The 13,709-nt window shown below is 36.8% G+C and overlaps 1 long non-coding RNA gene across 1 annotated transcript in view; it reads right to left on the reverse strand.

Annotated features, from left to right (window-relative positions):
• Positions 1-1,596: 1,596 nt before the first annotated feature.
• The window catches only part of LOC113845258 (uncharacterized), a 40,216-nt gene continuing 28,103 nt past the window's right edge, over positions 1,597-13,709 (reverse strand). Inside the window, exons 3-5 of the long non-coding RNA XR_003500711.3 lie at positions 6,586-6,784; positions 6,272-6,333; positions 1,597-4,073 (exon numbers count right to left, since the gene is read on the reverse strand). This is a non-coding gene — a long non-coding RNA (uncharacterized lncRNA). The remainder of the gene's footprint in view (positions 4,074-6,271; positions 6,334-6,585; positions 6,785-13,709) is intronic.

Consider the following 13,709-nt stretch of genomic DNA (forward strand, 5'->3'; position numbering starts at 1 on the left):
TAAGTCAGCCTGAGAAATGTAGTTTAGCAAGCAATATTGACTTAGTAAATCTTCCTTCTCTCTCTTATGGCAAATCTGATAAACCTAAAAGAGCATTCTGGGTGCTAGAGAATCTAAATATTAAAGCAGTGTTCTTCAAGATGATCTTGATAGTGCTTCACTTAAAACTGCAAGTTGAAGCAATAGTTTATCCTATTGTGAAGTGGTTTAATCTTTCCTTGATCATTTCTCAAAGATGTGGATGTGCTATACAGTAAAATTGCCAGATTTGTGCTGAACTGCAGCTTTAGAATCCATTATTCTGAAAAGGTTATCTAAATTGAATGGCTTTAAGATGACTTGTAAAGTCATTAGGAGACTTCTAGGCCTTTATGTATTTGACCGCACAACCTGATGTGATTCATACATACTCTGAGATGCAAGCTTTAAATCTGTTTGCTCACTAAGATGCAAAATGGAAGTGTATATTTTCTCATTTCTGACAAAGGAAGTTCAACATTTTATTTTAACTTGCTGCTTATATACAGATCAATTATGTAAATCCCATAACACTGATTTATTTGTCATATAAACAGTGGCAGGTAGATAGAAGGTTGTAGTTGAATCATAGGTTATGAGCTTAAACACAGGCTTCACACTTTGAATGCCTGAATCTTCTCACCCTAATGCTTCAAGTACCTTTCAATTCCCAGAGAAATGTTAAGTTCCAAGTTTCAAAAAGATCTCATTCAAAAAAATTACATGTATTCTTTATATTTCTTATTTCTTGAGGCAGTTTAACACCTGTTTAAGCATAGAGTTATATATATACTTTTTTGTATGCTTCGAAGTAGTTCAAAACTTATGCCTTTTCTTAGCCATATGTGACAACTATAAAAGCTGTCAACTATCTGAAAGTTGTTTGTTTGTTTGTTTGTTTGTTTGTTTTTAAATGAGTGATTCTGGCAAATGATTTACTCAGCTTTTCTTACTAGCTATTATTATGTACACTTTGATAACTCTTCAAAATACTTAAATATGTTTTCATTTAACATTTGCTGAATATTTTACCTGTTGGCTAACTGGTTTGAGTTGGTGTACTTTTTCTGTGGTGTTCAAAGAGAATTTTCCATCTGTATAGTTAATATGAATATGTTTTCCCTCTCTGAGTATGCCAGAGTTCTGGGGGGCACTGTTTTTCTTTATATTCTTAGCATCATAATATTCTCTCCTCTGTCTTCTCTATTAAAGTTTTCTTTTAATGTCTTTCTTCAACATGACTTTTATATCCCATTCTTTCAGTCAGTTTTTCATTACCAACCTTGATCTAGCAAGATGTTGCAAAGAGATTATTTCAGCACTAATGGGAGAGGATGCTATCTGTTCATGGACAGATGGCTGAACAGTTCCCTGCACTAAATAATCCTGAGTCCCAAGTCTCTCCTTTCTCCAACTGTGCACCTTCCACTAGAACAAAGGATGAATTTATTTATTATCTCTATTTGTTGTGGCAATATCTTCTTCATATTCAGGTAAATCTTTTTTACCAGCACTGTGAACATGGAAAAAAATGCCCTCAATGTTGTGCACAATTTTTATTCAAACTGAAGACCCTCCAACATTAAAATGAAAAAGTGAACAGTCTACCATGATCTACCATGATTTTCTGGTGTTGTTCTTGTTTAGAATGATGTAAATTCTGAAGGACTTGGAAGATCTTAAGCGTGTTACATGTATACCAACAGCAGAGGGTGAGGATGGGAAAGCAAGCCAGATTCTTATCTCTGCTATTAATTTCAAGCACATAGTTCTTGCCTAATTTATAAATATTTTTTTCAAGATACCTTGAAAGTCAGCAATATATTTCCTGAATCAGGTAAACACTGGTCCAATTCTCACTTAAATCCTACTCTTTAAAGAAGTATATACAAAAAAAAAAAAAAAAATCACATTAAATTCAACTTTATTGATTGCCCTATTACTTTTATGGGAATTTCAGACAGAATTTTTGTGTTGACTTTACTGTAAAAATCCTCTGAAGTAAAGACAGGGTATTTGCAGATAGTGAGAATGTGCAGATTTCTGTGACAAGTGATAAATCCAGAGGTGTCTAAAGCTTCAAATAAAACTCCGTAACAGTGGTTTGTCATCTACTGCTCAAGACATTGATAGTGATTTGTGATCTCAGTATGGAAATGAATACTTTTTGTTTTTGTCTTAAAGCTGATATAGCAGAGAAGGCAAGGTAAAAAAGAACTGATTATTAAATTAAAATTTGTCTTTGTCAAGGACAAAATATCAACACTTTGACAAGATTTGTAAGTTCTGAATTAAAGTCAATAAAGTCTTAGACATCTTCAGACAAGTAAGGTTAAATGAATAGGGAAAAAAAAAAAAAAAGAACCCAAATTGCTTGCAAAGTAGATAGTAACTTGCTTTGCATACAAGATACCCTAAGGATTTCACTGAGGCAGACAGTTGCAGTGGGCTAAATTGTGACTTGGAGAGCACCCCAGCTAAAGAAAAATTCTTCCTTGCCTCCCTTGTTTTCATGAACATGTCTTTTCCTCTCCAGCTACCAATAAAAAAAATATCTTGAGAAGAGAATACGAATATTGACGTTAGGCTAGTTGCAGGTTAATTAGTGACCTTTCCATACCAAAATTTATGGTACTTCATATCCTTTCTGGTATGTTGGCTCCATTGTATTCTCTCAACTCATTCTTTGGTGAAAAGAAATAAACTCCGAGATATAAACATAATGTTGTACTAATCCAATTCATGTACACATCAGGCATCTGGTGATCTTTACAGGCTGTAGCTAGAAGCAGAACAAAGATGAATTTCTGACTAGATATTTATACAAGGGCTAGCCCCTAGAGGCTATAATTAAGCAATGCAAACCGGACAGGCTTTTGAAAGCAATCATCTGATGCTTGGAGGATTTGCACATGGAGCAGAGAGAAGACTGACCAGTTAGCTCTCAATAAACTAGTTCAGGTGCTAGGAGCATGAGGACTACATTAGTGCTCAGCTTTGTATGGGCTAATTGAACGTGCTAAAAAGCTATTGCTTGCAGAGCCCATCACAGCTCAGGTAAAGCTGCATGGCACCATACCCTGCAGATACCTAAATGAAATGAATGCATTTCCAAGAGAGCTCGGTAGTGAGGCCAGCAAGAGCTGCTGAGTGCTGAGCACTTAGGGAAATTTGGTCATTTTATTTTAATGTGATTTATTGGACTTAGCATCGAGATATAAAATAAATCACTTTTATATTTCCTTAGCGATACAGCTGGAATCTACTTGTGCATGTTATCCATGGCTGCTCTCTGACGCCTGTGTGTTTATTATGCACAGCAATTAAACACCCCTTTTTTTCCTAGACAAATTAGAGCTGTGCGAGTTTGTGATTCTGCTGGCAGGCTTACAAATCTTGCTGTGCAGAGCTCAGAGTGTTTTCTAATTTTTCTGTGTCATGATGTATCTTGTATGACTAGAGTTGTTTCATTTTCATAGCAAAGCTGTAATGATTTCTTACTGATTAAGTGGAAATAATGCCAACTTCTGTAGCTTCTTTACTTTACACCCTTTGCCTAGTTTTCAGAAAACTGCACCAAAAATACCTCCTGTTATGTGAGAGAGGATGAAATGTGTTTCCCAAACTTATATGCATGCATATTGGTATATATTTTGAGTATGAATTTTCATGTATATATGCAAGCTGTAACACATAGGTAATTGCTACTGGCTGTTAATGGTAATTTGTGTTCCCATCCCTTTTGCAGCTTAACTTCATGCTGCAGTCCCTTGCTGTGTAACCTGTATGCTTCTCAGCAAAGCTACATAAGGAGCTTCCTGGAGGAGGGCAAGAAATGTCTCGGTGTCTTATATGCCCAACAGGTTTAAACATGGAACAGTGCTTTTTCTTGCCTTATGGATAAGGAGTACAATATTTTTTGATCCCTACATACTGGGTTTGGGATACGCAGTAGCTGGACACTGGAAGGCCACCAGGTAGACAGCTGTTGGGCTTAACAAACAGTGAGGCTGACAGTACAACAGATAGGTTTCTTCTGAAAATCTGCCCAGTTCCTAAAAAAAAAAAAAAAAAAAAAAAAAAAAAAAAAGTCAACACATTTCTGCAAAATATTTTGATTTTTACATGTGAAGTGTTTTTCCATCAAAAACAAACAAACAAACAAAAATTAGAAGTGTTCCAGTAATTTATTTTTCCCCAGTTAGATTCCCTAGCAGAGCTGAAGTGAAAGCAATCATCATTTAGTGAGCATTTTCTGTGATAAAGTGTGAGGTGCCTCAGAGGGAAATGCCGTGTGTTGCAGAACAATGCTACTACTTGGTATCAATGATAATCCTGTTGCAAGCTTTTGGTATCTCTTACTGGGCACTTTGCACGCCTGGTTCCAGAACTTGATTCCCATAACTAGAGAAATCATTGCTGGTAAAGCTGTACATTCATATCATGTTGCATAGGTGACTTACAATTGCGACTTATGTGTTGCAATAACAACTGAGGTACTTCAAACCAAAGGATAAATTTAGCACACCACAAAATATTTTCAGAAGCTAAATTTTACTAGTGTGATGTCAATTTTTATGGAAGCTATCTTCATCTTCTGGGATTCGTATGAGAGAGGAAGACTGGAAGAAAAAAAAAAAAAAAAAACAGCAGATGAGCTATTGCAGAGTCAGGGAAGTGAAGAGAAAAAAAGAAATTTTTCAAGAATAGAGAAAGTCTGAATTCATGTATCTCCTTGCCCTGATTTCAGATGGACTCAGTTAGAAAGTAATACTTTTGCAGAGGGATGAGCATAAAGGATAGGGATTTTTGCAAGCTGAAAACAAGTGAGAAAAGGGAAGGTGAAAAGGGTCAGGAACAGTACCACCACCAACAGCTACATCCACAAAACTTTGTTCAGACTAGTTTAAAATACCAGAAGCAAATCAGAAAAGTGTGGGAAATGTACTGCATTTACATGAAGGACAATGGAAGCAATTCTGGAGGGCCAGAGCTTGTGAGGAGCACCACAGTCTGCTAAAGCATCAGCAGTTTCTCCTTTTTCTCTGTTCTGAAAAAAATAAAAGCTAGTGTTAGAGGGGACAGATAATCTTCTCCAAGCTTAATGCTCTGGAGGAAAATATTATTTTCCTTTCTTTAATGCACCAGCTAAAAAGCTGCTTTTCTTCTCTGAGTTGTAATTATTTATGCCAGTGTAATAGAAAATACTGGAGCTTGACTGAAATGTTTTGGCAGTGCGTGTTGTGACAAGATGTCAGTTCAGTAGGCTCTGCTCTCAGCATGCCAAACTAGGGCCAGGTGTGTGGGGCTGTGAGACTCTCCTGGGCAGGCAAGGTGATGCTTGGGTGTGATGACCTGCCTCTGCAGCATTTAGTCAGTGCATGACAGGGAACTTTGGGTGCTGAAGATAAGATATGCTGATGCATAACAGATGCTTGCCCAAGGAGCTGTGGGAAGGGAAAGGACATACCCAGTCTGCTCAGGAAAGAAATACCTCATGGGCACCAGTTTCTGCCAGAGAAATGAAAAGCACAGAGCAGAGGCCTTTGCTCTACATGCAAAAAAGAACTTTGCTCCCTCCTGGAAGCTCGGCCCTTGGCAGGAGCTGGTTGAACCAAAATGCCCTTCTGCTCTGCCTTGCCTTTATTACTGATGTCAAAACCACAGAAGAAATGCCATGGAAAGGGCAGGAATTGCTTTGGAAAACCTTTTATCATCACCTTCATTGGAACTTCTGGGTTAGTTGGAGAGTTAGAGGAAGTTCTGCTGATACTACCAACACATACTGGGACCATTCTTATGTCTCCTGTTGATAGTAACCATCGCAACAGTGGCATTACAACAGTAGACTTCATGGACTGATTCACGTCTGTAACGGCACAGGAAAGCCTTTGCAAGTGGTAGAATGAGGTCTGAAGCATCAAAGGAAATCTTGTCTTTAACTTTTATTGTTCTTCAAATTGGAAGAAATCTTTTAGTGCTCTTCCTCAGTGGTGAAGAAGCTTTTTGACAAAGAAAAGGGAGTGGTGGTACTTTTCCAGAGAGGCAAGACAAAGACTGTCACTTATACTGACATGGGTATTGTCAATTTAGATACCCTGAAATCTGCAAATATCTAAACCAGAGATTTCTGGTTTGCAACTCTGCAGTGAGATGAAAGTAACCTGCAGTGGGTGTAAAAGTCCAGACCAGAAATATTTTGATTGTGAATTCACTAAGTGTGAGGCTCAAGTCAAACACAGAATGTTTTTACCTTTTACTTGCTCCCAGTGTTGTTGTTTTGGGATTTGGCTTTTTTGTTTGGAGATTTTCCTTCTGGAAAAAAAAAAAAAAAAAAAAAAAAAAAGGCCTTTTTTCCCTTCTTGGAGAAAGTATTCTCTTTCAAAAGAAACATATAAACTTCCAGCTAATTCCCAGGGATACAGAAGGATGTTCTGCAATAAGGTTCCCTCTGAAAACAGGTTGGCTGCTGCCCTGATATTACAAACAGCAGGATTCCTTGGCTGTGGGGAAAATGAGATGGTCCAGCTGATTGAGGTTATGACTGAGCCAAGATGAGTCAATTACCTCGATGTGCTGAGCAGCCATCCAGAGTACGGCAGAGAGGAGAAATGCCAGGGCTTGTACTTTCCACTCTGACAACAAACAGCTGCAGAGCTGTGATGAGGGAGAGGAGCTGCAATCATCACCAGTCTGGGCGAGTGGTAACTTCGGTTCGTTTTATTTTTCTGTAGTTGGTGCCATTGGAGCTGTTTTATTTTCAGGTCTGGTAATAAAAATTTGGAGGAGACATTTGAAATGCATTTTCACACTGTGCTTTTTCAAATGTTTGTCAGGCTATGCAGAAATTGCCAGTCATTTGCTGACATAAGGATATGACACAGACGCAGAAGGCCTTTGGCATTCATCTGAGTCGGAAAACTCAAAGCACTAAGACAGCTTCATGCCAAACATTTTTTTATTTTTTTTAAACAAAAGAGGGTGTTTAACAGCCTCATCTTTTGGTGGGCATTTTATCTCTTTGTGATATGGACTTGAGGCAGGCTGTACAATCACCACTTTGACTCACATCTGTGGGATTGAAGGCCCACTCATAACCATCTGCTGCCTCCTATTTGCAATGACACCATCCTCTGTAGACCCCTACTTCCTTTGGCTTGTTTTTGGGAATACACAGGCGTTTTACATTACATTTTATCACTGTGTGCTCACCCTCATAGTCATTAAAAACCAGTCCTTTATGACTTCTTGTACAACCTAGGCCTTTTGCATCTTTGTCTTGTAACTTCAGCAGAAAGAAACATTTCTTCTCTGTGCATAGTTCTTGGCTAAAAAGCAATTTTGGCTGATTACTTTAAAAGAAAAATAAAAAAGGGGTGATTACTAATACCTCTTGCGGCTCCATTTTACTTCCATGGGAATTTTGACTTTTTACCTTCCCTTTAAAACCACTTCAGAATTACAGATGGAAAAAAAAAAAAAGTTGAGAGTAAAACATACAAAACTTTGAATATAGGAATTCAGTTAATGCTTAATACTTGAAATGATTTAAAAATAAAAAATAAAAAAATTCAGTATAACTAAATTGTATATGAGTACTTTTTTTTTTTTTTTTTTTTTTAACAGCTTATACTTTCTTGTCACTCTTTGAAATAGTTTACATTTCAAAGTATATGCTAATTTCCCTTTATTACTTTTCTATTTCTCCAGAAAATCCTGAGCAACAATCTGTAACTTGGACTATTTATTGGTCAAAAAGAAAAGGCTTTTGACTTCCACTGCATCTGATGGTAAACTAATACTTCTGTTTTCTGATTGCTAGTCCATCAGTTTAGCCCAGTTGCCATTACCTTCTTCCTTAATTTCTGATACTCAAAGCACCACTGAAATCTTTAATAAGTAAGGTTTATCCAAGACCCTAGAATCCTTTCCTGTGCCAGATCAGCTTCCCAAATAGATCTTTCATAGACCAAGCTGAAAAGATCATAGATAAGATGATAATAACATCCAGTTTTGCTTTTGGTGGGCTGCCAAACCTGAAAGATGCTACTTTGTTGGCTGGATGAACTTCTGTATGTCAATGCAAATGATTTCAGAGGCATGGTCTTCCAATGGCGTTAGGGTAGTATCTGTCTGCACAGTCTTTCTTCCTTAGTCAACAGATGCCAAGTTTCGCAGCAAGTTGTATTTGTCTTTACATTCTCATTGCTGTGATGGAAGCTATATAGACATATTTATGCAGTTCTTTTGTCTTGTTTTTGTAGTGGTTTGCTGAGTATGGTATCATTACTCTAGTCTTTCCTGTAGATAGTTTGCCCAGATAAACGCTGGCCGTAATCCTGAGTACAAATATTTTTTTCAGCTGTCCTTTTACATACAAGGTTATTAAGCAATTTTGCAGGCCTGTATTTGTATCTTAGAAATGTAGCACACAAATCCCAACTGACAAAGCTGTTTCAAAAAAACACTTTGTGTAGCTTTAAGGAATGGCAAAATGCTTTTCTTTATCCTCTCCCCTGGCATGGCCTGCATTTACATGTACCTGTGTTTACTCTGGTTTGACAAGATTCAGAATCCTCTTCAGGACAGGGATAAAATCAATATTTATTAAAATTCTATACTTGTACAATTAGACATTTTCAATCCATGGAGCATCAGCAGGACGTAGACACATGCAAGTTTTTATTTTCATTGTTGCAGAGCTGCCAGATTATGCAGGGGAAAGCTGTCTTTCAATAATGCATGAAAGAGCCTAGTCTGCTTGAGGTTAAAAGATGACTAGGACATGAACAACAGTGAGCTCACTGACATTAGTTCTTGGTGGGACCAGGCAAAAACCCATTTCATGCTTTACTTGGAGGTTTAGGTTACATTGTTACGTTGCTCTAATGGAAGTTGCTTTTGGCTGTATTTTGACCTGAAGAGCTGAAAAAAATCCCTTTCACTAGAATAATGTTAAATATTAAGAGAACCAAAATGCTTTGGATACCCAGTTCCATGTTTCACTGCAATCTGTTCCATCTTTATTTATCTATCTATCTATCTAATCTGGACCATTTTCTTGGCTATAAAGTAGAACAATTTTTAAGGAGTCATATTCCAACAATCTTATTTCCAAATAAAAATATTAATTATTAAAAATCAGTTCTGAAATTGAAGAGATACTTGTCTGATAGATATGTATATATATGATTACGGTTGTGCATGTAAACATCACCACTGGGGCTGTATGCTTAGATTAAATTATACATAAATATTTGCAACATTAGTTTGTGCAGTAAAGGATGACTTCATAGCCAGTTTCAGACATTCAAACATCCAAAAAAACATTATATAGGTACAAAGATCAGTGAAAAATAACCATGAAGATATTTTGCTTGCTGTATGTTTTTAGTGTTTATTATTATTATTATTATTATTAAGCATATGTGTATATTTTCTTGTTCTTTGTGACTTAACTCTTTTTGATGAAAGTTCAAAATTGTACAGAATCTACCTTTCAAGTGAAACAAAAGTGTTGTGACAGTTGCCACAAGAAGAGAAGATATGACAAATTTGGATATGCTACATCTCATACATTTTATCTTAAGCATTTTTATTTAAATTGTGGCATTAAAGGTAAGAGAATGAATAATTGTCTATTACTTTAGTACTTCATATTTTTAGGTGAAAATAACAAAAGATGAATGATCACACCACTTAGTAATAGATGGTATCTATATCTGATAGGGGAAAAAAACAAATCCTCCGTGAAATCCAAAGGTTGAGATAGTAAAGGTCTTTTTTTCACTTTAAAACTTGAGAATTTCTTACCCTTCTGTCCATAGGTGGTAATAATCTAGAAGTCTTTCCAGTGTAGTTATGAATAGTGCTGGCTGAAGAGCAAGTAAATTGTGTTTATTTTTTTAATTAATTTGACTCTTTGCTGCATCCTCAGCAAAAGCACAGCATAGCCGACTGCAATGGCTACATCTGCTGACAGTACAGTGCTGTGAAATGCTATCCATGGTGCTTTCAGGTTCGTTAGCACTACACTGGTTCACTGCAGCAAGATGCACCAATATCCTTTAGATTCGTACAGCGATACAGCTTCAGCATAGCACCATTGCACCCCATGCTAATCATCTTCTCTCGGGGAAACTATTAAGTCCTTGCTTGATGTAAAGCTCCATATTCATGCAGCTTCTTGTTCTAAATGGTCATGTTTTGGTGCTGTCTTTACTGTGCTCCATTGTACCCAGTAGAAATGCCCAAAAAATTCAGGACCATGGTACTTGGAAATGGGGGGAAAAGGGGGGAATTAGTGTCTAAACTGCAGCCCTGTGGCAACCCTTCAAACAGCTCTCAGTGTAATCAGTGACCAACCACGAAGTGTTAAAATTTACTTATTGATTCTTCACTGGCTCTGATCTGGTAAAGACTGAAATATGAATACTGGGGGAGGCGGGGATTTGGGAAAATGTTTGCTAAGCTTCATTTGGAATAGTGCACAGTTAAGACAATAATTTGGTGTAAACTTGGGCTTTATATAAATATCCCTCTGTGACAAAATAAAAACAGACACAATTTCCTTTAAATCAGTGCTATGCAAACATGAAACACGCTGCCTACTTTACTAGAGTCTCAGTAAGCAGATGGTGCAAGCCTGCCAGTGAGTACTATACCTCCCAGGTGATATTTCAGCAAGAAAGATCTGTTAGTCAAGAACATTCTCTTTCCAGTCTGTGGGGAAGAAATTTATAGAGCAATGTGTTATGGGACTGCTGATTTCTGAAACAGAAGATGGCCTTTTTATTTATTCGTTTGGGATTCTGGTTTTATAGCTTTCCTCACTGGTTCATCTTGGTATCTTTCAGATGAGCAGAGGCTCTGGAAGAGATATGCTTTCTGAATAGGATAGTAAGATTAATTTATTTTTATTTTTATTTTTAATACTAATGATGACATAGAGATTTCTCTTCTCAGAAAAACATACATACTCCTTTCTGCTGATTTATTTCTGATTTGTGCTGCCATAAGGATTCTCCCAAGATAGTTGTTGTTCACTCAGTAATTTAAACTTTGTGAATTCTTTAAACTTTAAGTTAAATCCCACTGTATTTTCCTCTGAATATTTTTTTTTTTTGCACTCATTCCCTGAAAATGGTTTGTGAGTGATTTATTTATTTATTTACTATCATCTTTTTAGTTCCACTGACAGTATTCCACCTCTTGCTAACAGCCCTCTGGTCAAGCATCCTTGGAGAAAAGCAGACAAAATATTCTGCACTAGAATATTTTTGAATTTGGAAGTGCACTAATAGATTCAAAAATTTAGCATGCTAGGGAATTACTAGTGCAAAAGTTGTTTGAACATGTACTGTTTTCAGTACTGTTTTCCAAGTCGTTGATTCTGCAGTCTCCATTTAGTGTACCTACACCTGTGGGAAATACTGTATGAATACTTTGTTAACATTTTGGTCAAGTAAGTAAAAAACAAGTTGAAAGCATGAGGAAAGCTTCAGTGGAGAATGAGATCCTCTAAAGGATTTCATACTTGAAACACTGCAGTCAGGACAGGTCCATTCTTTCTTCTGTACAATACCTAAAATTATGTAAATTTTTGAGCCATTTTGTTTTGATGTAGGGATACCAAGAGTGAACTTAGAACCAAATCTTAAGACATGTATTAGAAAAATTTCTTAGTAAGCGCATTTTCCTATTAAATTATGTTATAGTTACTAAAATCTTGGAGCTAGTGTTGCACAGACAGATGTGTTAAGCGGAGCGCCCCAAATTAACTGTTCATTTAGCTCACTTGAGGAAGAGTGAAGGAAGCTCACTCATTGTATTTTTCTATGAATTTGAGGATTCGGAGATGGAGAGGCAGCTCCCTGCCATGCTCCCTCTCATCCCTCCCCAGTCAGCACAATGTGATGCTGCAGCAAACACTACTGGATTCCTGTCCTTTTGTCTGTCACATAAGTTGGTGTAAATGCATGTTAAATCTTACACTATTTGGTATCTTGGATGGAACCACTATAAGCAAAACAAATGGGAGATTTTTTTTTTTGTAGAAATTAGTAAAGGTTGTGAAACCCACTTGCCCTGTTATCCTTACAGTTCTATCATAGATGTATCCTCTGTGACTTTAACCCAAGATCTCCTTTAGTAGTCTCCATCTATTGGGACAGAAAACCTGGGTGGTGAAAATGTTTGCCTGAAGCTTGGCAGGGCCGTGAAAGTTATGAACAACCTTAAAGATACAGACATTTGTGCTTTCTGTGCTCAGAGCCCGTTGATGTAGTCAAAGCAGATAAATGTAGTGATAGTTTTACACTGTGCTTGTGTAACTTGAGTACAGTAAAAATACAGAATATGCACAGCAGGAGCTAACAGTAACTGAGATACAAGATAAAAAGTCTTTTTAATAAGAACATATTGTTTTTGTTTTTGTTTCAAGTTTGTTTTGGGTCTTTGTTTTTATTTTGCTTGGTTATTTATTTGTTTTTCTGTGTGCAAAGGAATCTGAAGACTAGATATTAGATCTTTTAGGAAACCAAGAATGAGACATGATTAGGTTTGGGTGTCTCAGATCCTGCAAGATGCTAATTTTGTAAATGAGATGGTTAGGATTTTTTGGTAATAAGAAAAAAGGCTTTGCAGGAGATATCATGAAATCTTTAGATAAAGCAAATTTCAGAAGCTCAACCTCTTGATATAATTACCAATATATGTTAAAACATACATATGATTTAACCTTAACATTTAAGCATATCCACACAGTTGAAAAGCTACCCAGGACTGCTCGGCTTATCTTTCCTTTTTGTGATCTTAAGTGAAATGCCTGGCTCCTTACTGATTTTGTGAACCTGATGTAGTGAAATATATAAAATCATTATCCTTATTAAAGAAGCCAAACAGGCTTCATTATGTAGATATACAATGGTGCTGCTGGGCAGACGTGTTATTTACATTCACCCTAAAATACAGCGTGGTCTCTAGGATCATAAATGCTAGCAGAATCAAAAATGAAAACTCATGTTCCCAGAGTTTATGGCTGTGGTTGAAAACTATCAGTGCATCCCTGTGAGATGCAGATCTTTTCCTTTAGCAAGCACTGTGGTGGGGTTTGTGTCTCCAAAATTAGAGTTGTCAAGTCTACAGTTACCAGAAAGATGGGTTTGACATAAACTGAGATCACTATCTAACCCTTTCCAACAGTAGAAGGCACCAAACCATGCTCCACAACTAAATTTTTCACAAGTCTTCTTTTCTTTGCCATCTGTGCTACCAACTGCTCTTCTACTGTATATCGTCTGCCTGAAGACGTGCTAAGCAGGTGTGGCACATGCTTGGCTCATTCCTGCTTTGCATGTGTAATGTAATTATGTTTGACAGACTTGGTTTGATTGAGAGAAAACTATGAATTGGATTAAATGTTTTTTGTTTAGACTTTATTAGCTAAAGATGCCATTGCATAATTAATTTGTGAATAAGCAGCAATCTTGCAAATGAGGCAGTGAATCAAAAGCACAGGAAGACATTATAGCCTCTTCTCAGGATGAGTTTACACATTTCTTATTTGTAGTATTCATTAAAAATACATAAAGGAAGGTTAACGAAACACTGCAACAAAGAACCACAAAAACCAACCAGCCACAGAAGCCTTCATATATGCATAAGTCAAGAAACTGAAAGCAAGCAAACTC

Source organism: Anas platyrhynchos, chromosome 15, assembly GCF_047663525.1.
Source record: "Anas platyrhynchos isolate ZD024472 breed Pekin duck chromosome 15, IASCAAS_PekinDuck_T2T, whole genome shotgun sequence".
NCBI lineage: Eukaryota > Metazoa > Chordata > Aves > Anseriformes > Anatidae > Anas > Anas platyrhynchos.